General features: G+C 43.6%; 1 long non-coding RNA gene and 1 other non-coding gene across 2 annotated transcripts; both read left to right on the top strand.

Annotated features, from left to right (window-relative positions):
* The first annotated feature begins 35 nt into the window (after positions 1 to 35).
* On the top strand, positions 36 to 15,136 carry LOC107648870 (uncharacterized). Its single transcript, XR_462121.3, has 3 exons — positions 36 to 548; positions 12,847 to 13,197; positions 14,905 to 15,136. It is a non-coding gene; the product is annotated as an uncharacterized LOC107648870 (long non-coding RNA).
* A 2,917-nt stretch (positions 15,137 to 18,053) lies between these two features.
* Positions 18,054 to 18,113, top strand: MIR196A (microRNA mir-196a). The gene has a single exon (NR_127454.1). It is a non-coding gene; the product is annotated as a microRNA mir-196a (primary transcript).
* The last annotated feature ends 6,633 nt before the right edge of the window (positions 18,114 to 24,746 follow it).

The raw sequence follows: 24,746 nt of genomic DNA, 5'->3' as shown, positions 1-24,746 counted from the left end.
TAGAGGGATCGCACTTTCATAAAAACCCTCAGCCAGAGCCTAGCCTAGAAGGTCGGTCTGGAAGCTGGACTGTCTCAGCGCAACCGACTCTAAGCCTGTCTGACCCCCGACCTCGACCCGGGAAAGGGGAAATGGAAAGGGTGGTAAGGTGAAGTCCCTTCAACCAGAGACAGCAGCCGCCAAAGGGAGGGAAGGGGGCCTAGGAAGAGAGCTGGGACCTACCCGGGCCCTGCTTTCAACCCCTCCCCTTCCCCTACTAGCCTGCCAGATGAGCTGTCCAACTAGTTGGGCCCCTTTCTGTCCATCCCGCCGGCGGCAGCGTCGCCTCAGACATTGACACTGCGCAGAGTGGAGTCATAAAGGGGAGGGGGAGGAAGCAAGGGACGGTGACCCAAGGCTGGGAGCCAAAGCCTCCAGACTATAGAGCCTCGGGCAATCGCTCCACCTCCTCTCTCTAATCTCTGCTGCTGGGGACAAGATTACGTGAGCCGGACGCCTGGGTTCCCCTCCAGGGTTTAAAGGATTGAAAGACCTAGCGGGTGCTGCAGGTAAGGGGTATTTGGGCAGATCTTATGCGGATATTGGCATAGAGTTGGTAGGGGTGGGGGGAAAGACGGGCTTTCTGCTCCGACCCCGCCCTCCGCTCCCCACCCCCAACTCGAAGACGTGGAATCAGCTGCCTCTGGGCTAGCGAAAACTGCTGGGACAGAGCAGAGGTGGGGTTCAAGGATGAATGGTGTGGAGGAAAGTGTGTGTGTATGGGGACGGGGGTGTCTTCAGTTCGCTTAAATCTACATCTGTAACCTTGAGCCCCAGGCCTAACCCGCCGCCATCACCTCTCCTTTCCTGCCAGAGCTTCCTCGGCTATCGAGGGCAGATCCGAGCCCTCTTCTTTGGCCCTAATGTCCATGGGGAAAGAGGAGAGAAAGGAACTGGGGACCAATGGACCCGCCTCTCCCCGTAGCATCAGGATCTACTTGCCAAAGAAAATTTCGCCTTGCCCCCTTCTCCCCTAGTCTAAGACTACGACCGTACGAGCGATGGGGAGATAGGGAGGGTTCTTCTGAAGGGAATCTCTACCTTCCTCCCTCTCCATTCCCCGCTGGGCTTCAGACAGGCTTCATAGCCTCGATCTTATCAACTGCAATCCCCGAGTTCAAAGCTAGTGCTGGGAGACATAGAACTCGTTTCCTCAAACATTCGAGGAGATGAGATGTTGGGGATGCCGCCGGGGTGGAGATTGGGGAGGATATTTGTTTTGTTTTTTTGGTTGGTTGGTTTTTGCCTGTAAATATCGCTTAAAGTGCAGTGTCTATTTTCCGGCTCCTAGACTTTCCTCCATGTTTTTTTGTTTTGTTTTGTTTTGTTTTCCCCCACGGGGTGGTGTTAATGGTTTAGTCGGCCCGGGAGAACCTTCGCCAGACCCGGGTGGAAAGGAGGCTCAGGCCTCTCCTGTCCTAGGATTGTGTTAGTGAGCTGGAAGGAGTCTTTCGGGTGGGGTGGAAGGGACAGGGTTGCTCGAGGAGCATTCCTAGGTCTATACCGGGGTGGAATGGGTCCCCAACATAGCCATTTAAGTTGAAGGTCATAATGAGAACCATGGACCCTTATATTTACGGGTGTCGGATGGGGCTTGGAAGGGTATAGAGAGGGAGAGGGCTGGGCAGGTTTACATCCCTATTTAGATGCAAACAGGTTTCTTTAGCAGTAGAAAGAAGACGGTTATATAGTTAAGTATGAACATGATATAATACAGACAAGGCCTTGTGGAATTCAAGTGAGGCATATATTTAGGGCAGCTACTATTTTTAAGGAGTCATGTTTGTTGATTCGGAGTCTTTGTGTAGGGAAGCATTGGGTTGATGGGGCTTGGTGTACATATATAACATAATGTGGATATGTGTATGCATTTATAGGTTATGTCAGATACAGAAATGCTTCTCTTGATAGAATAGATTACATTCTCTGCTGGAACATTAATATCTCACTTCGATTTAATATGGCTTGCTCTGATATTCTTCCTGTCAGAGGTGATCTAGAGAGGTTTGAAATTTTTTAGTGTTGATACCTAAACATGCAAAGCTTTCAACCTGCACTGAAAGTTGGGAAAGGTTTTCAGCCTCTTGGTTCTCTGACCCTATCACCCCTCACCCCAATCCCTGAAATGAAAAAAAAAATCTTGATTAAAAAAATTAATAATTCTCCTTATTTAAATCTATTTCTGGGGAGCTGCAGAACCCTCTGCCCCCTTCTTTTACTATCCAGAAGGTTAGGGAGGAAGGATCTGGGTTTCTTCTTCCCTTTGGCCTAAAAGTTTACTTTATAGTCCAGAAACCAGCTGCATGTCTGACTTAACTCTGCTCCAAGCCAATGCCAATCCCTGGAATGAAAACCAACTGAAATTCCCTAAGGCCCTCCCAAAGGGGATACTGAAAAGAATCTGGAAACTTTATTTTTGCTTAAAACCAGAGTTTGAGAGCCTCTCAAAGATCATTTCCAAGAAGTCCTTTCTGCTCCCACATGATGTTTCTTAACTGGGTTAGTTCTCTCTAGTTTTCTCCATTTTACTTTATTTTCCAAATCCAGTGTCTTGGAGGGAAGTAATTCACAGTCCAAATTGAAGGGAATGCCTGAGCAGAAAAGAAAACTTTCTTTTTCCAAAGAAATCTTTCTTGCTGATTAGAGGGTTTTGTTTTGGTCTCCTCTCTTCCACAGACCTTGAGAGTTTAGTCTTCCAAAAGTTCATTTACTTTTTCTCCTCTCTCTTTCGAATCCCCAGCTAAAACAGAGTAGGTATAGGCTAGACCTTGTAGTCAAAGGAAAAAGGCCACTGGCTCCAATTCTCTCTCCAGCCCACATGAGCTTTCTCTCTCCAGCCCACAGGAACTTTTTCTTTCCCAGCTTCAAGGACTGTTCCCTTTTTTCCGGTCTCTTTGATAAATTCTCTGGTAGAATGGGGAGAAGCAGGAAGCTAGAGAGGAAAGGTGGGATAATAAGACTTGTCCATACCAGTGCCACTAAACCCTAATAATTTTGTCCAGGTTGTCGGCCCACCCGGGATTCAATGTGCTTATCTCTCCTAACTAAGGGGTTCAGTTTTTTTGGGAATGTTTGTTTGTTTTCAACTAAATTATATGATTACACTCTCAACTCCAGAAGGAAGTGGAGCATTAGGACTCAAAGCTATATAATTTAGTCAGAAATAGCATTCTGCTACCACCAGGCTCTCCCTTTAGCCGGGATTACTCCAGACTCAAAAGAGTTGGCAGTGTGGTTTTAATTGGTCCAAATTGACCCAAATAGAGAGGGGAATTTTTTTTCTGCTAGACTGAAAGGTCTTTGGACTGGAAAGGGTATGGTGTCCAGACTTATGGCTGATTATTTTCCTCCTTTTGATTGCACCTTTCCCACCTCTTAAAAATCATGTGCCAAGATAGCATTCTAGCATAGCTAGAAGGAAATTTAAGAAATACAATCCCTTCATACATGGCATTGGACCCTGGGTGGTGTGAAAGTGGATGGGAAGAGGTGGAAGAAGAAAGAAGGAAGTGAATTGCTCCAAAAGTACTTACACAACCTTATGAAAATCAAAGAAAGATCCTTGGTAAATTGGATGAAGTGCCTAAAGATGGTTGCTTTCATTTTTCAGTTTGCTTCTGTTTCTTTGACAATAGAGACCCTAGCAGGTCTCAGGACCAAACCTGGCTCTTGAAGGAATAATAAGTAAACAGAATAGCAATTCTGCTCTCTTCCTCAGGGATTGACTAGATTTGAACTAGGTCCTTCTTTCTCAAACAAGAAGATTCCAGTTTCCCAAACAGGGAAAGGTAGTTTTTGCTTTCTTAAACTTCTGCAAGGTCCAAGATCTTCCTCCTGGGAGAGGAGGTGCTAAAATAGATCTTACTGGGTTAGAAGAAGGGGATCATCGAGCTCTCTGAATCTTATTTGGACAGTAACCAGTTGCGGAGGAAGCCCTAATTGAAGCTATTCAGATATTGAAGAATAAGGAATTTTCAACCCTCTGCAAACCAATTTCCGTCAAAACTGACACCAGGGGATGGGCTGTATAGGAAAAGTCAATCAGCGATTGGCCACAGAGCCGGAAGCTGTTTGTACTTTTCTGAGAAATAAATTATTAATTTCCAGAGATCCAGTCCATTTTAGAAAAACAAAAACAAACGAAAGAAATAGACAGGGAGAAAGAGAGAAAGGAAAAGGAAAGGAAAAAATGTACTAGACGATGGCATTCCAAATCTCCTCAGATCTTCACTTATGTGAGCTTTCCTGGCAGGAACCTAGGCGTTAGGGTTCTCCAGACTCAGTTTATTCCCTTTCCTGCCTCGACTTGAATCTCTTCTTTTCTCCACTACCCCTCCCACCTGGCGCATTAAATAATCAGCCAAACTGCAATGCGGTTTTTCTCACCTCCTTTGTACTAGAAGGTAAGGTAGTAGCGGGGTGGGGGAGAACATGCTCAGTTCTTGCCTGTATGTGCAGCGAGAGAAGAACCCACACTCGTTCTGTGGGTTTGTCTTGGAAAACTCCAAGGTCCTGGTGCCATTTTCTTCTCCAGGTTCGCCGCGGACTGTAGTCTGGAGAGGTCCGCGCTCATCTTCCCGGGGCTGAAATGGCCTGGGGTCCAGAGAAGCCTGACAACTCCAAGACTTCTCGGGCCTCGAAGACCAGCCAGTAAAATTGAGTGGCCCGCACGGCCACGGGTTTGGGAAGTGGGGCTGAAATCCTCGAGCACACTACAGGCCAGAACTCCCCTGTTGCCTAGCCGAATGCAAGAGGGAATAGACAGAGGCCGGGAGATCCCCTAGCGAGGTCTGGAGGCTACAAAGTCGGAGCTGGAGAGGAAGTCCCAAGCTAGGGAAACGTTTCCACACCCACTCACCACTCTAACTACCCTAGCTGCAGCAGGGGATTCCTGGAGAGCCAGGTCTGGTGACTTAGAGAGTAAGGAACCCTTAGTTCAACTCCCACGCAGGCGGAGTTTTCTCAGTAAAATCCAGATGTTTCTTTTTAAGGGAAAAAATAATATTGTGGTCTTGCTCTTAGAGGAGAAGAACTTGAGAGAAGGAACTTCGGAGTTTTTTCATGTTTGTGATCACTAATCTTCGGAGGAGGCCAGAGACTTTGTGAAAGGGGGGGAAATGTCTATCTCCTCCCTACCCCTCACTGCCAAGGCTCTAAGAGGATCCTTGGGTGACCTGTAAACAATAGTGTGGTAGAAGGAAAAGGAGGAAGAGGAAAGGACTCTCTCTAGCCGCAGGAGGAATGAAGCATAGGAAAGTTCTGTGGCTAGAGAACCCCCTCTGCAGATGCCCTAGGTGGGATGTTAAAGACCAACATTTTAAAGGCTGCCAGACAAATAACTTGTGTACAGGTTTTCTTTCCTACAATCCCTCTTTCCCCAGGTGCCCAGATTGGTGGGTAGGCTTTCTTCTCATGCTTTCTGCAAGAAAGCCTAGAGCCGGTTCAATCCCTTTCTTGACAACCACAAATAAAGGCCACCTGGTAGCAGTTAGCTAAAGCAAGGAAATTCAGCAAGTGAAGAGTAGCTATCATTCTCTGTTCCTTTTCTGACTCTCTGTTTTCCCTTCCTTGGACTCATTTCAACCTCTTTAGAGGAAAACTAAATAAACAAGCTAAAAATCTGTACTGTCCCTGCAGTCCTGGCCACTTCATTGGCCCTAAACTGGGCTATTAATCAGATGCCATTAAGGAGCCAGAGGAGCTTTAATTGGCCTGTTTGGATGGGGAGGGGTGTGTGTATGTGAGGAGGCTATTAAAATAATAATAATGATGGTGAAATGCAACCAAGGCTTGGCCTGGCCCTCCCAGAGTGCCTGGAGCTCCTGCTGGGTCCAGCCGCCTACTTAGCTCAAGGTTTTTGTTGATATTTTTCCCCAAGCTAGCTGCCAAGCGGGCCTTTCCTCTTGCCCTGTCTTTCGATTTCTACCATCTTTTCTTTTTCTAATTTCTATTAATGTATGGGTCTCTCTCCTCCCTTTAGCTCTTTCTCTTAGTTTCCAGTTTCTAGTCCTGGAAATCCTTAAAGTCAAGGCGAAAATCAGTATGCCACTATCTGGGCCTTTGGCTCTCTGGGAGGCTAAACCACCACAAGACTGAAACTAGGAGATAAGGTTGGGGAGAGCTTATGTGCCTACAAATGGACAAACACAGAGAGATGTTAAATACAACTGAGGTCAGAACACATGGAGATTCCTTCCGTTTCAAGTTCAAGGAATTCTCTACAGAACCAGAGGCAACATTTAGAATCCTCAATACAGGTGTCTTTGTGTTCTGTTCCTGTGTCCAGACATAGGAAGAAGTGTGCTTTTTAAGTGTATCCTGGACCTCAAGCCTCTAGTGAGGATCTCACAGTGTAGCAGCACATGTAGTTATATATGACTATATCTTATTCATTGTTAATAATTTACTATGAATGCAGTTATATAAGAACTAAGCTTATACTTATCCACAAGAGAAATATAGTTATAAGATATATATGTATATATACACAGATTTCCTTGGTAATTATATATACACATGTATATGCCCACAAAACACACACACATATGTATATATATTTCTAGACCTGTTAATTCATTGGTTTACCTTTTACCTACCAGTAAAGGAAATTTTTTATTGATGCTGATTTGTAATCTGACTGTGATTTAGAGCTTTGTAGAATTGCTGGGGGCACTGAGAATTTAAATAATTTATGTTGGATCACACAATTTGAATGTCAGAGGCAGGATTAGAACTCAGGCCATCCTGACTCTATGACCTCCCTCTATTCTCTAAACCAGACTTCTCACTATATATATATATAGATATATATTTATATATATATACACATATGTATACACACACCAGTGTTTTCCCATCTGCATGCATCCCCTCCATGATTTTGTGGATATTTCTGTGGCCCGAATAAAGTTAACAATAATAATAATAATATGCTGATGTCTCACTCTCTGATGCTGAGCCCCCCTTAAATGTACAGACCTCACTAACACAAAGCACCTCCAATTTAGTAGAGCATGAGAGCCACCTGATAGAGTCTTGGTAAGCTCAGGGTTACTACCCTTTCTGATTCATTTTATAGAGCTTTAGTAGAAGATCTATGCTATATGTCAGTTGTGTGTGTATGCACATATATATACAGCTATGTACACACATTTATATACTTCACTGTTGTTCAGTACTACACGCATTGCCAAAGGGGCTGCCTTTAATAAGGGGGAAAGCACGAATACTTGCTAAAGGTTCATCTTCACATTCAACCTCTATTATTATTATTATTATCGGGAGGGTAACCACTCAGAGTCAGGCCAGCCAGATAAAATATATATGTAATTCATTTGTACACATAAGATATATGTGGAAATACAAATATACAAATACAACTTTTATTTCATCTTTCTTGCACCTTCTGTGTTTCCTCAGGATATTTTGATTCACAAAGTGCCTGAAAGCTTTAAAAAATAAACGTTTTAATATTAGGGCCATGCTTCGGGCATTCTTAGAAAGTTTGTACAGCCTCAGCCCAGCCTATCCCCCAGCTGTGCCTGGAGATAACCAGAGCAAAAGGAAACTTGAGTCTGATTTGAATTGGAAAGTTGGCAGAGACCCGCCTGTAGAGATGAAGGCTTTAGATGTGCCACTGTTGACAGCAAGTCAAAGATAGCCTTTCCAGTTCTTTCCCTCAAAATTGACACCATTTTTCTTGTATGGGTCACTCTCTTAGATAGGACATTCCTAGGATCTTTTTCTGATCAGGGTATGAAAGATTTTGCTACATGACCTTGGTAGACTCATATTTTGTATCCTCAAGGTCCTCATCTCTAAGATTCCTTCCATTTTATGAGTCTTTGGTTCTTCTACTTGGGGCTAAATTAAGAGGCTTCTGCTTGCCAAGGGGGTTACCGCTTTGGCTTAGTCCAAATTGGTCAAAATTTAGGCGGCCAAGAATCTGATCTAGGACTTGAAACATCACATTGGCCATCTGTATTTCCTCATTTAACTCACCCGCCTTGGCCTCCCCAAAGTAGATGTCCAGAACTGTCTACCGGATGCCAATGTCACCTGTTGAAAAGAAAACGATTCCACGTATAACCTTGGCTTATACGTGGAATCGTTTTCTTTAGTAGCTAAGATGGATTTCACCCCATCCCATTTCGACCGGTTGATTGATTGAATTCTTCCAATCACCTGCCCGCTTAGGGTTCTTGGGGAAATGTAAAGCTTTGTTTTTTTCTGAAAGGAGGAGGTTAAGGAAGAAAAGCAAAGCTTATTCTTCCACCTCTCTTGGGTTCCTCTCCGGATGCAAATAGGCTATGCAAATAAGTACCTTTCTCCATCTTCCTGGAAGCCGTACCGGGCTCCCCCGCCTCCTTGCTCCATTTGTGAAATTGAAAAGCCGCGCATCTGGATCGCCTCAGCACCAAGACATAAAAACCAGACTCCTTGCAGCCATTACAAGTTCGGCTCCTAGGCGTCAGCTAGAGACTCGCTTCCTTTTCTAGGGCTTAGTCTAGACAGTGCCCGGGAAAAGGCAGTGATCCAGCGAGTTCAGGTCAATACTAGCAACTCCCTCTTTCCCTCAAGGAAAAGGTCTACCTGTGTGTATCAACCTGGATATTTAGAAAAGTTTTGGGGGCATGCAAGACCTTAACTGTTCTCTCAGTTCTCCCAGTTCTTTCAGTGTGCTAGCCTTTGTGGTGTAGTGGCGGAGGAGAGGAAGAAACCCCGATCTGGACCGGAGTCAGGACTTCTCCCTGTCCTTAACTTGCTGCTCAAATGAACTAATTATTTCCAAGTTGTGGGCCTCAGTTTCCTGATGGGCAAAAAACCCATTGGAATAATTCTATCATTTTCCGTGCTCATGAGCTTTCCCCAAAATTGGCTTTCTACGCCGCTAAGTGAAATGTATGATGGGTGGGTAGGTGATTAAGCCCTCTATCCTTACTCCGGTAAAAAAAGAAAAGCCCCCAACTACATGAATTGGTTTTCTTCGGCCTTGAGCACCTGACCTAAATGGACTTTAATTAGAGCAGAAGAAAATATATCCCGGTTTTTCTTCCTCCCTCTAGTGCTCCAGTACTTTGCTAATTAAAAACAAACAAACAAACAAACAACCTAATTTCTTGCATTTGAGAACTTCCGACAGAGGTTCAGCAGCCTCCAGCCATTTCTCTGACTGCCCTTCCTTTACTCATCCGGCCCCCTGCCCCCAGCCCCCACTGGTTTGGGAGTCACCAAGCTAGGGATGGGATCTCCGTGGTGGAGTTGGCCTCATTTTGGCAAACAAAGCAGGGGACTCCTTCCTTCCCACCCCCCGTCGGCCTCCCCCTCTCAGTTCCTCAGAGTAGGACTTTGGACTGTAGGCGACACACGTGGCATTCCCTGGGATTGGCCAGAAGTTCCAACCACAGCAGGTTCGTCCCCCTTTCCACATCACGGGAGGTGCGCTTCCGGCTTGGGAGAGCCCTAACTGTCCTCGAAAAGAGTTAATAATCAAGTCACCTCCAAGGAAAAATTCGTTTGTGTTTGTCCAGAGGACACTGAAGGGGTTTCAGGCTGAACCTTTCCCTGTCCATTCCGATGCTTTGCTGTTGGGTAAACACAGGCTGAGTCACTGCAGGAAAGCGCCAGGATTTACTCCTCTCACTTAAAATGAGTCTCTGCTGAAATTAGGCAGGAAATGAATATTTGTCCCTGCAGGCTGTCTTCAGAGTCACCATTATGAAATCATTCATTAATTTTCCTCCCAAATAATTCCATACAAGCATGAATCTCGGCTCAGGGGTACATGATTCTACACACACACACACACACACACACACACACACACACACACACATACACACACACTTTTTCTAAGAGGGAGATGTGCTCACACCTAGGTTCGTCAGTGGAAGTGGGTAATTGAAGCCGTGGTCTAAAAAATTCCAGGGGAGAGAGAACACCCCGAAACACACATATTTTTTCTTCTCTCCATCAAAGGGCATTTCAGTCTCAAGTTGGTTTGTGTCTGAGTAAATGTTCTAGCTAATTGTCTCAATTCTCCCATTTACTCTGTGGGTGTAGACATGGACCATTAATGTTTCCAGTGTCAGGGACTTTGGGGGGAAATATTTTAAGGGAAACAGTCTTTGCTTCATTCCATGTGGGAGGACTATGGACTTTTGATTTAAACATTGCCTCCTTTTAGGAACAACTCCTACCTAACTTAATGGTTTTAAGAGTTGCCTGAAGGCAGGGAAATTAATGGGTTCATCTTGGGATACAGTTTGTATATATAGCAAGTAGCACTTGAACTCAGATCTTCCTGATTTTAAGACCTGTCTGCTATTCAAGCCCATCTATCATCAGGGGATACTGTGGGGGAAAAAACCGAGAGTATGATGGCCACATGACCCATACACTCTACTTCTTTCTTAAGTACCCCCATAGGGTGTTGATTCTATATAACTAACCTGATTATTGATTTTGTGTTCCATGTTCAAACAGAAGCCTCCTGTTACTAGGAAAAAGAAATGAAGAAAATTAGGAATTAGGAAATTGAAAATCTGGTGTATAGATTTTGTTGTTCATTTGTTTTGATCATGTTGGACTCTTCTGTGACCCCATTTGGGATTGAAATGCCTTGCCATTTCCAGCTCATTTTACAGATGAGGAAACCAAAGTGAACAGGGTTAAATGATTTGCCCAGGGTTACATAGTAAGTGTCTGAAGCTGAATTTGAACTCAGGTCTTCCTGACTCTAGGCTTTAGTGCTCTATTCACTGTGCAACTCAGCTGTCTCTTAGAGATTTTACCTACCACATAACTAAGAGACTCATGTCATTCCTTCAAACTATGTAGAGAACTGAGATTATTCAACAGAGTAGTCAGTGCTGGAAACAAGTTTGCCTGAAAGAGCCAAATAATTGAGGAAAAAAGATGTTTGCATTTAATTATTCTGATAAATGTCTCAATTTTTTACTTCCTTTTGCACTGCTGATATAACAATGTGAGTACACATACATCTGTAAGATCTCTCCATTTCCTTGATCTTCAGTATGAAAATTAGGTATCTGTAGGAATAGCTAAGGAGCCAGAAGGGATGTGCTGATGTTTATGCTGGGATTTTAGGGAAGAGAGACCTTTCCTCTGATTAGAAAATACTTCTGAATTATATTCATTTTTTTTTGAAAACTCAGAATAGCCCCAACCATCCCAGTTCCTTACTGCTGTAGGACCCATATGTTCTCACTTATTTAGCTTACTCAGCCACTTCACTTGACCTCTTCCCAACAATTCTAATTTAGTTCTTTTTACTTTGAGAGATCCTGTTCACCTTTTGCTTTGGGGTCCAGGAATGAACTGAATGGAGGTGGATTCACTCTTCAGGGTTTGCACAGTGAATGTCAACTCTCAAAATGAAAGAAGAGAGGGCATCTAGGTGGCTCAGTGGATAGAAAGCCAGGCCTGGAGTCAGGAGGTTCTGGGTTCAAATCTGGTCCCAGTCACTTCCTACTTGTATGACCCTGAACAAACCACTTAACCCCCATTGCATATGTACCCCCTTACTGCTCTTCTGCCTTAGAACCAATAAGATGGAAGATAAGGGTTAAAAAAAAGTTAATGAGAGATTACAGTAGTAGGCAGAAGAACCTTATCTTGTCCTCTCTCCAGTCTATCTGGATCCTGGGAGGGAGTGAGCCTCAGAAGTCTGGAAAATAGGTTGCAGGAACAGGTAAAGTTCCTCACTTTTCCTGACTTTTAGGTCAAGTGCCTATCCACTTAGGAACCATCCATGTCAATTTGGAAAGGAAATCCAGAGCATAAGATACTGACCCTCTTCCTACCTTGACATAATTTCTGGGTGTCAGCACAAGTTCCTGTTATCTTAAGAAGAAGGAAGAAAAGAGGCATTAGTCATATCTCCACTTCTTGGACCTAGAGACAATATCATTAGAATAGGATATTTTCTCTGTCCACTCATCACTTGCTCCTCTATCCTGTCAGCATTCCCCAAGGGCTTCTTCCAGGAGTTTTCTCCCTTGCTCTGTTCTGAGTTCCAGTTATATTCTCCTTCCTTCTCAACTGCCCTCTCCCAACAGCACTGAGCTCCATATCCATAAGGATTCTTTTAATAGTTTTATAAAAATTCCTAGCACTTGCCATGTAGAAAAAATTAACTATTCTGTAAACAGGTTCTATTTAAAGAGAAGGCTCCATTTATTGAAGTAATTCTCCTCTTTGAGGATGGATTGTAAAGTGGTGGTGATGGTCTATCCCTCTCGGGAGATCTAACTCTGAAGTTTTAGATTTTCTTGTTCTGTGGCCTTTGGTAAACCATTTATTCCCCTATCGTTGCCACTGTCTTTCTCTGCAAAAAGATGGGAGCATCAAATGTAGTAGTCTCCAACTCTGAAAGCAAAAGATTCAGGTTTGAATCCTTTCTGCTACCTGGAATCTCAGAGTCGTAGAATCTATGGATGGAGAAGGGACCTGGAACACCATCTATTCTGAAACATCTCATTTTATAGAGGAGGAAAAAGACAGAGAGTGAGGAAGTGGCTTGCCCAAGGCCATACAAGAATTCAAACCAAAGTCCTTTCACTTCAGGTGCAATGCTTTTGCCACCGTCCACATCCACATCAGTAAGACATTTTACTTCTCTGGGTCTCAGTCTCCTCATCTGTAAAAAGAGAATGTTCAGCTACAGAGTTTGGGGAGGGTTCTTCCTGTCCCTGACATTCTAGGAGTCTACTGTTGTTTCCTTCCCTTTTCACGCCCTTCTCCTCTACCCGCAAGTCGCTTAACTATATTTGTCTTGCTTGGCAGAGGGCACCAAAGGCGATATCCCACGGGGCAACCGGCTAAGCCAGTTTAAGGGCTTCCAGAGAAAGCGGAGCCCCTACTACAATCACCATATCTTGGAGCTGGAGAAAGAATTCCGTTTTAGTATGTACCTGACTCGTGAGCGCCGCCTAGAGATCAGCTGCAGCTTCAACTTGACTGATAGACAAATGAAAATCTGGTTCCAGAACCGGAGAATGAACGTGAAAACCCCAAACCCCAAACCAAAAAAACAAACAAACAAACAAACAAGCCTCGACAACAGGGCTGCGGATCCCCTGGCAGCGCTGTTATCTCTGTGACCAGGACGTGGCCAGCTCCCGTGGGGGTGTATATGTGAGCAAGGAGGTCGGGGATCTGAGTGGGAGATGGGGAAGGAAGAGGAGCTGGGCGTACAGCTGTTGGGGAGTGTTAGAAGAGATCTCTTTTGGGGCAGCGGGACAGAAGGAGCGGAAGCACTGTTCTTCCGTTCCATTTCTGCAATCAGCGGTTACCTCATAATCTGGATCATAGTATCAATTACAACAGCAATCGTTTGCATTTGCACAGCACTTTGCCGTTAGAAAGCACTTTCATTTACTGTACCTCATCAACCCACTTCAATAGCTCTGTGAAATAGTCAGACCAGGGATTGTTATTTCTATTTTGCAGAAAATAATCTCAAAGATTTTAATTTGCAGAAAATAATCTCAAAGGTTTAAAATCCATTCCTTTATCTGAATCCTGTTTTCCTCTGAGAAATGGAGCACAGTATTTGGATTACATTATTTCTAAATCCTCTTCCCCCAGGACCCTATTTTGGGTCAAGTTGTTTGTTAATTTAGTTAATGAAGTGTAATTGGGGAAGGGAACACTGCCCTGAATTATATAGTTTGACTCCGCAATCTCCGTTTTTCCTGCGGATTTCCTAGACTGGAGAAACAGCTTGGGGGAGGAAGTATTCAGACTTTAAAAAGTGAAACAATGTCTACACAGCCTTAATTCGCAATATATGGTAGGCAAAGCTTTCTAGTTGTTGCTGAACATCTCTATATCTACACCTCTTTGGTGTTTTGATTGGAGAAGTTGACCTGTCAATAGATAGATAGATAGATAGATAGATAGATAGATAGATAGATAGATAGATAGATAGTTAGATAGATAGATAGATAGATAGATAGATAGATAGATAGATAGATAGATAGATAGATAGATAGATAGATAGATAGAGATAGATAGATAGATAGATAGATAGATAGATAGATAGATAGATAGATAGATAGAAGGCTCAGGGGATTAAAAGCCAGGCCTAGATATGGGAAGTCCTAGATTCAAAATTCAAATCTGGCCTCAGACACTTCCCATCTATCTATCTATCTATCTATCTATCTATCTATCTATCTATCTATCTATACTGGGGAATGCAGTAACTACCTAGTTTGGGACTATCACAAAGCTATATTAAGGTCAGAAATCTATACAACCAGAAGAGCAGTGGGAGATGACTTACTATATAGAAGTGGCTATGGCCACTCAGACAATATGCACAACAGCCATGGCCTCAGATTTCTCTTATGCTTTTGAGGGCATTAGGAGAACCTGCATCCATATGATAGTTGTATAGTCTTGGTCACTAGTCTTGGATTCCAACCATTTCTAGGGACAGTGTTGGTAAATGGGGAAGTGGCTAAGAAGATACCATAATGATATTTTAAATTAAAAAATATATAGCTTTACAAAGAGATAAATAAATGACTTAGACAACTGTAATGGAGGGGGGAGGATAGATAGCCCAGGGCTCCTTGTATATCCTGTAATATTCATGTTTGTGTGGGTAGAAATAGCTTCCTGTTTGAAAACTGTTCATGAGTGTTCTCTCTTTCTCTCTCTCTCTCTCTCTCTCTCTCTCTCTCTCTCTCTCTCTCTCTCTCTCTCTCTCTCTCCCTCCCTCCTTCCCTCCCTCCCTCCAATTTGTCTTTGTGGTCTTTGCACTTGACTCTCTTTCCCCTGTGTATATTCCTTTCCCTCTATCTTTCTCCATCCCATCTCTTTACCTCTCTAAAGAAAGAGAAGGAAATTATCCACCCAACAACCTCCCCCATTCTCCATCTATAGAGCATCATGGAGAATTAGCAGTTATGAGCTCAATCTAGGAAGTATAGTCCAATGACCTGATTTTTCTGGTGCCCAGGATCTCCTTCCTTTTTTCCTAATAGGAATAAAGATACCACCTGGCTTTTCCCAGCCTTTAGTAAATAAACAATAAAATCCACTTTAGCCACAATTATCCAGAAAATTGAGGCCTCAATGATGGGTTCATGGGTTCCATTGCTCAGTCTGTGCTTATGAAAAGGAAAGGATCTATGAAAGCTGTTTGCCAAGGTGCTACTAGTACTCCAAAATGCCACATGTAGGCACATGCCCTGGGAAACCGATTCAGGGAAAGTAACCAAATAATCACCTTCACCTTGTTTTTGTTTTCTTCTGAAATATTGGGGATGGGATGTCTAGAATGGTCCAGATAAATGAGTGGAATCCTTCATTTTGCTAGTGTAGATTTTGCTTCAGTTTGGTTCCTCCTACGCAGCCAAAGTCAGAAGAAAAATACAGCAGAGGAAGTTCAATGAAGAAGTGGGTTGGCTTGATCAAAAATTTCCTTTAATTTTTTCTCAGCTCTCCTTTGCTCCCTGTGCTTATTTGTTCTGGGCCTCAAACTAGGGAATTTTTTCTCCTTAGGGGAAAAAAAGACTCCCCCCAACCATCAAACCCTAACAATCAAAACAAAACAACACAAACTATTGTGGAGGCAAAGGCAGGTTATTGGTTTTGTTTTTAAATGTGAGGCATACTAACTGGCCAATATTTGGTCATGGGTATAATTTTTCATCCTATCACCTCTCTTTTAGTTTCCTAGAAAACCTTAGGTACCCTCATCTCCTCCCTCTTTTCTTCAGTAAGACTCCTAAAACTTAACCCATACCACCTCCTTCCTCTGGCTAGCTACCCCACACAAAGTGAATTCTGGTCTACACTAGCAAAGCAATGAACCAAGCTGAGACTTTGAATGTATTTCTTCCCCACCCATCAAAATAAATTAAAAATTCCTTTTGTATTGAAATATTCAAATAACTGAGGTAAAAATGGGTGCAGTTGGGAAGAATCCTTGCTTGGAAAGCCTTCAGATGTCTCTGTTCCTTTAGCAGATTGGAAAGAAACCCTAAGATGTGTGATTTCCAAATGAATGGAGTCAAGAATCATACTCTTGGGGGCAGTGAGATGGCTCAGGGGATTGAAATCCAGGCCTAGAAATAGGAAGTCCTAGATTCAAATCTAGCCTCAGATACTTCCTAGCTGTGTGATCTTGGGCAAGTCACTTAACCCCCATTTCTTTTGCCTTACAACCAATATGCAGTATTGATTCTAAGACAGAAGGTAAGGATTTAAACGGGGGTGGGGGGGTGGGGGGGAAGTCAAACTTTCTGCACTCTAATGGGTCTCAGGCTCTGACCCTTATCCAGGGATCTGGCCTAGAGTTGATAGTTTTCCCCTTGTTTTTCCATTATTTCACAAGCCAAAGATTTTGCACTAATGTTCCATCAGTCTGTCTCCTGTTCCTTCCTTCTCTCATTCCCTACATCTCTGGTCAGGAATGGACCAAGCCTCTTTTGGGAACATTTAGCAGAGTCAAAAAGGTGGGGGCAGTGGGGGGCAGTTAAGTCAATATTCTAAAGGGAGCCTGAGCTGGTTTTCTCCCTCAGTACAAAGTACTATCTTCAGAGAAGAAAGGGACCAAGGCTGGTCCTTCTATTTCTTGCTCGTAAATTTGTTTTCCCTTCTTTTTAGCCTGCCCTACCCCCCCAACTCCTAACCCCCAGTTGCTTTTCTTTTCTCCGCTTGAGGGGATGTAAACTGTTGGAAGTTCATCAACACAGTGAACTTTTATTGTATTTCCGGTACCTTAGATTTATACTTCAGCCCCACCCGTGCAGGGGGAGCAGTCGGGGAAAGCAGAGATGTTGAGTTAGGCCTGGCTGTCTCCCTATGGATTTCTTCCACTAGGCATTGCCCTTCACTCCCTCAGAGCTTTATCCTTTCTCTGAAACTTGCCTTTGGGGTTGGAGAGCTTTGAGGTGGATTTAATTCCTATATTCTTAGACATTTTAAATAACCCTAACCCCCTCCTGCTCCCCAACTCTCTGCCAAGGCATCAGCTTCTCAGGTAAGTCCAGGACTTCCATTAGTAAAACTCAGCTACTCAGGTTGTATTACTTTCAGTTGAGGAGGGAAGATAGTCAATATGAGGATGCATTGTGAGTTTTGGAATAGGATCAGGTGATAAGTGTCTGGAAATTGAGGTAAGGAAGGAAATGGAAGTCATTCTCTATTTTCAGTCAAAGTCCAAACCTTATTGGAAATGATGCTTTTAATATGAGACTAAGTTGCCCTTCCTCCCCTCATGGAAACCCCGTTTCTTCCGAAGAATAACCCAAACCCTAGCCAGTTTTTCAAACTTTTCATTCTTTCACATGCTCTTTAGTTTAACATCCCCCCACCCCCGTCTCCATTCCTAACTCTCTCCTTTGGTATCTCTCAGTCTCTACCCAAAATCAGCTGATTGGGGGAGGCAGGTTGGAGATTTAGGGGACTGGGCTGTCCACCACGTGGATTATCACCGTTTGAAACGGGTTGTCCTTTGAACAGCTCAGAAACTTGGAGGGAGAGCTAAGTGTAAACTTGAAGGCCAGATGGCAAGTGTAGATTCCCCTCGAATTCACCTAGATTTTTTTTTTTGGGGGGGGGGGTTAAGTCCTTTAATCTGTTGAGATCAAAAGCCGCTAGTTGGAAAGAGTAGATGCGAAGACAAGGTGGGGAACCTTCATAGTGGAGGGAGACTAAGGGATCTCCCTGGCTGTCAAGTTGTTTCCGCCTGTTTAACTTCAATCTAGCGAGAATCTTTGGGGGGGGGAGGGGGAAGACGGGAGGATGGTGACGTCCCCGGCAAATATGAAATCATTTTGCTCCTGATTTCCTGCCTCGGAATCGATTATTTTATTGCTTTTGTTTTCCAGCAACTGTTTTCTATTAAGGAAAAAAGAGAACTGAGGGAAAAAGTTTTAACTCGCAACTGATGTCAGACAAAATGGCCCCGGAGGCCTCGCCTTGGGTCAGCGAAGTCCCTGACCCAGAGCGCGGATGCGAACTGCTCAGTGGGTTAGGTAGTTTCCTGTTGTTGGGCCTAGATTTCTAAACACAAGAACATCAAACCACCTGATTCACTGCAGTTACTGCTCCTCGGTCAGCGAGAGAGGGTCTGGGAGCCGGGCAGGCACAAGGCAAAAGAGGGAGAGAACAGAGTGAACTGACACCAGACAAAGTGGGGGAAAGAACATGCTGGAAAAGAGCTGACTTGGGCACAAGTTTCCGTCCTGCTTATTCTCTCTGTCTGTCTTTCTGTCTTTCTCTCTCCATTTTCTTTTCTTTTCTCTCTTTCTTTCTCTTCAAGTGGAGCTGGAGATGGTGTCAGAAAAAGCGGTGGTAACCCTTGGACTTGTCAAGTCCCACAATGATGAAATTCTCAACGGTATTCGGACTCACCAGTCTAGATCGCCATGTTGCTGGAGGTGATATCGCTGTCGCTGGTCCCCCACAGGGTTGGTGACCGAAGAACTCGTTAAGGATACCAGCGCGAAAGTTCTTGTTCATTTTCGACCCTCCAAAAAACCAAATAAGCTCCAAATTCGTAACCTTGAGGGTCAAACGTGCCAACGAAATGTGATTTCCAAAATTTTCAAATCCATTATTGATTCTCCTTTAAAAGTCCCAAATGGTCTCGAAAGTCAATGGGGCTGGAATCAAGGTCCAGAAGGGATCCCTTTCCCTTCCAGGGAAGCAATTTATCCTAAACACATAGGAAGCCAACCTAGCTGTTTTTTCTTTTGACGAGTTGGGGATCCATGGCTCCTTGTACAAACAGGGGAGGGGGAGAGAGCAAAATTCTCAGAGCTATCCCCAAGGTCAAGCAGGACGTGAAGGATTTCGCAAACTCTAGGTCTGTGAGGGTCAGTATCCTGGGATTCCCAATACAGGAGATACTGGAAAGCTCTTGGAGCTCAGCTCCGCACACTTTTTGAATAATTCTTTATTGTTGACAGTGGGATGCAAAAGTGACCTTTCCAACTGATCAGCCATTCCAGCGGCTGGATCTGCCCTCATTTTCATAAGCTAAATCGGAAACTTGGTTCGAAAGAGTCAGTGGGTCTGAGGGAAAGGAAACTTCGCTAGGAGAGACTGGTAGAGTTTCTTGAAAGAGACTCAGTGTTGCATGGGGTCAAGCCCAGCTCTGGGAATGAAAGAGACATTAGACGGCAGGGCAGAGATTGGCGCTGAAGTTTGTAAGAAGCTCACAGATTTTAGGGTTTTCCAATTATTGGCTCTCTGCCCCATGGGCTTATTCAATTATAGGATGCTGAACTGATGGGAAGGGGAATAGAGGAAGTCAGAAAGCATAAGGGGCTTTTGTTTCCAGCCCTCTGAGCCCTAAACTGCCCCAGGTGGAGAGACAAGGGCAAAAGGAGTAGGCAGTTCCGGTGAACAAGTAACTGAGGTCTGCAGCCCAGGGTGCGACATGTTCGAATTTCTAATCTCTGGTTAAAGAACCTCAATAAAGGTTGTTTTGTTTTGTTTTTTAATCACGCTGCCTTTTCAGAGAGTACTAGACAGTCTTTCCCCAAAATTCTCCTCCAAAGACCAATTCTTATCTGACCTTATCTGACTTTTCTTTTGGACCATTTCAACTCCTGTAAAGTTTTAGCTTGGCTCAGTGTTTGCCTTCCACTTTCCAATGGCCATCGACCACCCGCCCCCCAAACACCAATCTCTCCTGAAAAAGCACTGAAAGAAAAAAAAAGGAAGGGGAGGGAAAGAAATAAAGAATCTTTGGAAAGCAGAGAGGTTTACAACAACCACAGGTTTTATGGAAGTCATTCCGTAATAACCTTTTACCTGGAGCGGATCCTTTCCCGCCCAGTCTGCTTGCCTTCCCTCCCCAATCTCCGTTTGGTTACTCTAACCCTAACCCCCTCACCAAAAGATACAATGGCCCACCCTTCATTTTTCTCCCACAACTTTTAGATGCTGGTTGGGGCACTTAAAGTTGGTAAGAATATCTGGAAATCTCTGTTAAAGGGATTCTGCACATACAGAGTTTACGTTCTCTGCTACAAAGCAAGTTTGCAATGGTCATAACATGCCCAACCTTTGGATAATATCTCTTTGAAACCACAATTCTTTGGTATTTTCCCCCCTATACTTTGTGGGAGAAAAGTCCTCCTTTTTTGGGTCCCCCAACGAAATTGGTACAGAAGCTGGACCTAGACAGAGAAACCGGTGGAAATGAAGGTCAGTCTGTGTCTGCTCTTCATTGATATATCAAAAGTTTCTAGTTAGACCTAGCTGGCCAGGACATGTAGGCACATACATGTGTGCATGATGTTTAATAAAAAGGGACAGTTAGGATCCATCTTTTCACATCTCTGCATTAAAATGAACCAATTTCTCTGTTCTTTGCATGTGCAGGGTTTGTCCAGAATGGACATAACACAAAATCCCCAGTCTCATGTGCCCATTTGTATGCATTTCTTCACTACAAAGGAAGATCTGTGGATCTGAATTCTATTAAGATCCAAGACACATAAACATAAATGGACAATGCATATGTATATAATACATTTGTGAATATAACATCAGTTTTCAGAGCTTACATCCAAATCAAGACTACATAATAGTGAAATTGATTTCCAGTTTTCCTGTGTCCTATGGGAACCTTCTCAGTACTATAGAATTAAATTATAAACATATAAATTCACATCTATTTTGACCATACAAATGGAAACTCAGAGGTTAAACACATTCAGCTATCTAGTCCAGCAAATGTTTATTAACCATCTACTATGTTAAGGGTATATACATATACAATTTTATCAATACCATATCTATACAAGTAGGAAGAGGGGCACACATACAAAAGTACAAGTTTCGTTTTTTTCATACATGTGTCATACATATACAATTTTATCAATACCATATCTATACAAGTAGGAAGAGGGGCACACATACAAAAGTACAAGTTTCGTTTTTTTTCATACATGTGTCATTATTTGTTCTGTAGTTGCACTCTATTATAATTTGCTTGTATATATTTCATAGATGCATATATGCACAATTTAATATTAGAATTTCAGTCAGACATCATAAGCATACATGTGTATTTATTATATACTCATACATCATATATAATGTATGTATAATAGCACAATGCCTTACAGAAATAGTAGGCACTAGAAAAATGCCTGTTGATGTGGTACATATAAAAATACATGATATGCTTGCATTTTTTTAGTTTGTTTTAAAAAATCTATTTTCTTTCTTCCTTCTTTCCTTCCTTGCTTCTTTTCCTTTCTTCTTTCCTTTCTTTCCTACCTTCCTTCCTTTTTTCTCTTTCCTTGCTCTCCCTTCCTTTCCTTCCCTTTCCTCCCTTCCTCCCTTCTTTCCTTCTTTGTCTTTTTGTTTTGTTTTGTTTTGTGTCATAATTCTGTCTCACGGTCTCTTTTTCTCTCCCTGGATGTTGACAAGGGAATTTTTGAGCCTTCAGCTGGAGATCCTAGCAGGAACTCACCCGAGGTCCCTTCCTTGCTCAGTATCCCAGACTCCATTCTTCTCAAGGATTCTGGCCCATGGGCCCTCAAATGGATGGAGAGAGTCAAATGGGAAGACGGTTCAGTTTCCACATGGGGCTTTCTCCTTGCTTCTAATCCCAGCTGACTGTGTTCAGCTACAGATTCTATGCAGAAAATAGCAAGAGGCTGAGAGAAAAAAATGGGTCTTCTAACCTATAAAATAAAAAGATATTTTACTCTTTAGGATTTTTTGTTCTGTTAGTAGGGGGAGGGGAAAGAAGGGCTTGATCACCTTCTTAGGTCAGAATAATTCAGGACTGAAGTCCTCAGAGTTTTTCAAAGCCCAATGCCAGGCTTCCAAGGTCTTATTTAAACAGTAGCAACAACTGCAGCAATTATGATTGATCTTATTGGAAGAGAAATTAGAATACCACTCTGCATTCAGGGCCCCTCAATCGTGAAGCTCTTTCTCTTCCCCAGAAGACACGGTGGCTTGCAAAGACATTTTTAATGCAGCTTTCTGACTTTAAGAAGCTTGCTGGACCTAAATTTCACTTTTTGTTTGTTTGCATCCACTCCCCAATCCAAATTAAAATCGTGGAGGACCTCAAAACCCAGGAGGCCCCAATTTAGAGAACTGGGGTTTACATAAAGCTTTGCCTCCGGATTCTTCTGTCCCTCAAAGTTCTTCTGGATGGATTCAATTGCAAATCTTCAGTGGGAGAAATCACACAAACACACAATTGAAATGGAAACTCCAGATCCCCCAAAGAAAGAGGAGAGAGTCTGTAATCCCCCCTCCATCATCACCTTCCACTGCTAGGGGTTCCCACGAAGAATTTCTCTACAATTCAGGACAGGAATCTTTCTAACCCATGCTGATCAAGATACCCTTATCCAGACGCCAAACTCCGAAAAGAAACCTTTACCTCTTAGGACTTCTCACGTTTCCCCACAGCTTCTTTGGGCGTAGGGAAAAGGGAGGTCCTAAACTTTACAGTCCTTTCCCCCTGCCCCGGTAAACTCTAAGGTGCAATCTCCTTTTTGCACTGTTCCCTTTTTTCTTTTCCTTTGCTTTTTTCCTTTGCTTTTTTTTTTAAATGAGATTTACCAGTTGGAGCATGCTATGGGAACTCGGGCGTCCTGAAGGCTGAAGAACTGAGGCTAGCAGCGGGTGAGAGCAGGAGGACTGAGGATCTCAGAAGGAAATAGCCCAACAGAACTGCTCCGCTACGTGACTTTAATATCTCTATACATAGAACCAAGCCTCCAGTCCCCATGTCCTTTTGGGCTCTAATTTATATACTACAGAAAATTATATACTCAGCCCTGCCATGGTTCATAACGCGGTTATTTATAGTAAGGGAAGAGGGATTTTTCCCCCCTCGGTAATACATTTATTACAGGTAAGCCGACAGCAGTTTCCATCCGTCTAGCAAATAGAGAACAGGTGTTTAAGTTTAATATTGATTCAGGACGGCTCTATTCTCGGCGTTCTTCTCTGTCTCTGCCTCTGCTCCAACCTCGCTGCATCTTTTCCTGTCTCTGTCAAGCGTCCCTGAGCCAGTTAGGGGTAAAGCGCACAAGCTCCTTCTCCAAAACGAGCCTGAGGAAAACCGTGCGGACCCTCTAGTTCTTGGACCCTGGCGTCCATTGAGCTGTTGCCCTCTGGAGAACTAGGTTCGAGGAGGAGGAGATGGGGGTGGGGTGGGGTGGGGCAGTCTTGGATGTCAGGATTGATCTTTAAAAAATCATTTTGGAATCGCCATGATGTAAAGAAATATGGCGTTTCGCCCTCGTATTTCTTGTGTAATGACACGAGATGGCTTCATTTGGAAATGAAAGAAGGGGAAAAGGAGGAGGAAGGGCAGAGTTCTTCCTCCCACCCCCCAAGATGGCCTGAAGGCAGCGAAAAATCGAAAAATCATAAGTTGGAATGACCCTATATTCTTTTGTTAAGAGGGCCTGGGGTAAAAGGGCTACCAAGGAGGCGTGGTACTGGAGAAAGCTCGCTCTAATCCCCCAGTCCCCCACCAAGACTCTTCTAACTGCTGAAGGATTAAGCTTTTCAAGACATTTTTTGCTTGGGCCACTGAGACTTTCAACACTTCACTTTTCAAACACCCCACAAACCAACCCTGAAAAAAAAATCCAATGTAACCATAATTCAATAAAATTCCCTCTCTGCTTCTCGTCCCCTTCCTCCACACCACCCTTTCCTAGAGTAGATCTCCAAACTTCTTGGGGCTCCCCAACTAAAGAACAGGTCATTGAGTTTTTCTGGAAAGAGGAGGAGAGGAAGCTTAGTGAGATGGAAAACGAACCAAGGTGTTGGTCGGGTCTCTCAAGTGCCATAGAAATTTATACCAATTAATCCGGCTCCGCAAAAGCCCCAGCGAGGCTGCAGGAGGTGGAAGGCTATTTCTTCAACCTATTCTCTGTTGCTTTATGGAAGGAGATGCGGTAGCTTGCCTAAGAGAAGCTAATCCAGGGATAAAGGAAGCAAGAGGACTTGTCCCTGCCTCGTTCTCCAGTCGTGGGACTGGAAGCCTCAAAGATAAGTCGGGAAAAGCAGATAGCTACTTTCCTATCCAAAGGCCTCGCTCACATTGGGGACCTATATTCCTCACCCTTCCATTCTCCAAATGGAGTGACCCCAAAATTACTGATCAATGACCCTTCATATGAAGGGATTGGAATTACCTTTGTGGGCTGGAGATAGAAAGAGGTATAAACTTCAGGGAAGTTCTCCCTGCATCACAATCTAGGGGATTTAGCTTCCACCTCTCCAGGCAAAATCTTGCAGTTCAGTCTTTTCTTTTCTTTTTTTTTTTAAATTAAAACTCGACCCGCGCAACTTTCTCGCTGCACATTTACCCCCCTTCATTGTATTTTACTAACCCATTAAACTCTGGATGGACTCTAATTTCAAGGGGAGAGCTACTGGACTGGTCCCCCTTTCTCTTCTGCCCGGTTGGTTTTTTTTTTTTTGTTGTTGCTGTTGTTGTTTTGTTTTTTTGAGGATCTTTTCTCCTTCTTCCGTTGTTAAAGAGACTAGGGAGGCTGAGCGTTTAGGGCTGTCAATCCCGCTCCGCCCAAAATGAGCACAGGAAAAATATTTAAAGCCAGGACACCCATTTCTCCCCAACGTCCCCACTTTGGAGCTCTTTCTGTGTGTCTCTCTATCTCCTCTTTCATTAGCTCTTCCAGTTTTTTCTCCAATCTCAAGTG

The sequence above is a fragment of the Monodelphis domestica genome, chromosome 2 (assembly GCF_027887165.1).
Source record: "Monodelphis domestica isolate mMonDom1 chromosome 2, mMonDom1.pri, whole genome shotgun sequence".
Classification (NCBI taxonomy): domain Eukaryota; kingdom Metazoa; phylum Chordata; class Mammalia; order Didelphimorphia; family Didelphidae; genus Monodelphis; species Monodelphis domestica.
The sequence above is the reverse complement of the archived record's forward strand: the minus strand, read 5'-3'. Positions and strand labels throughout refer to the sequence as shown.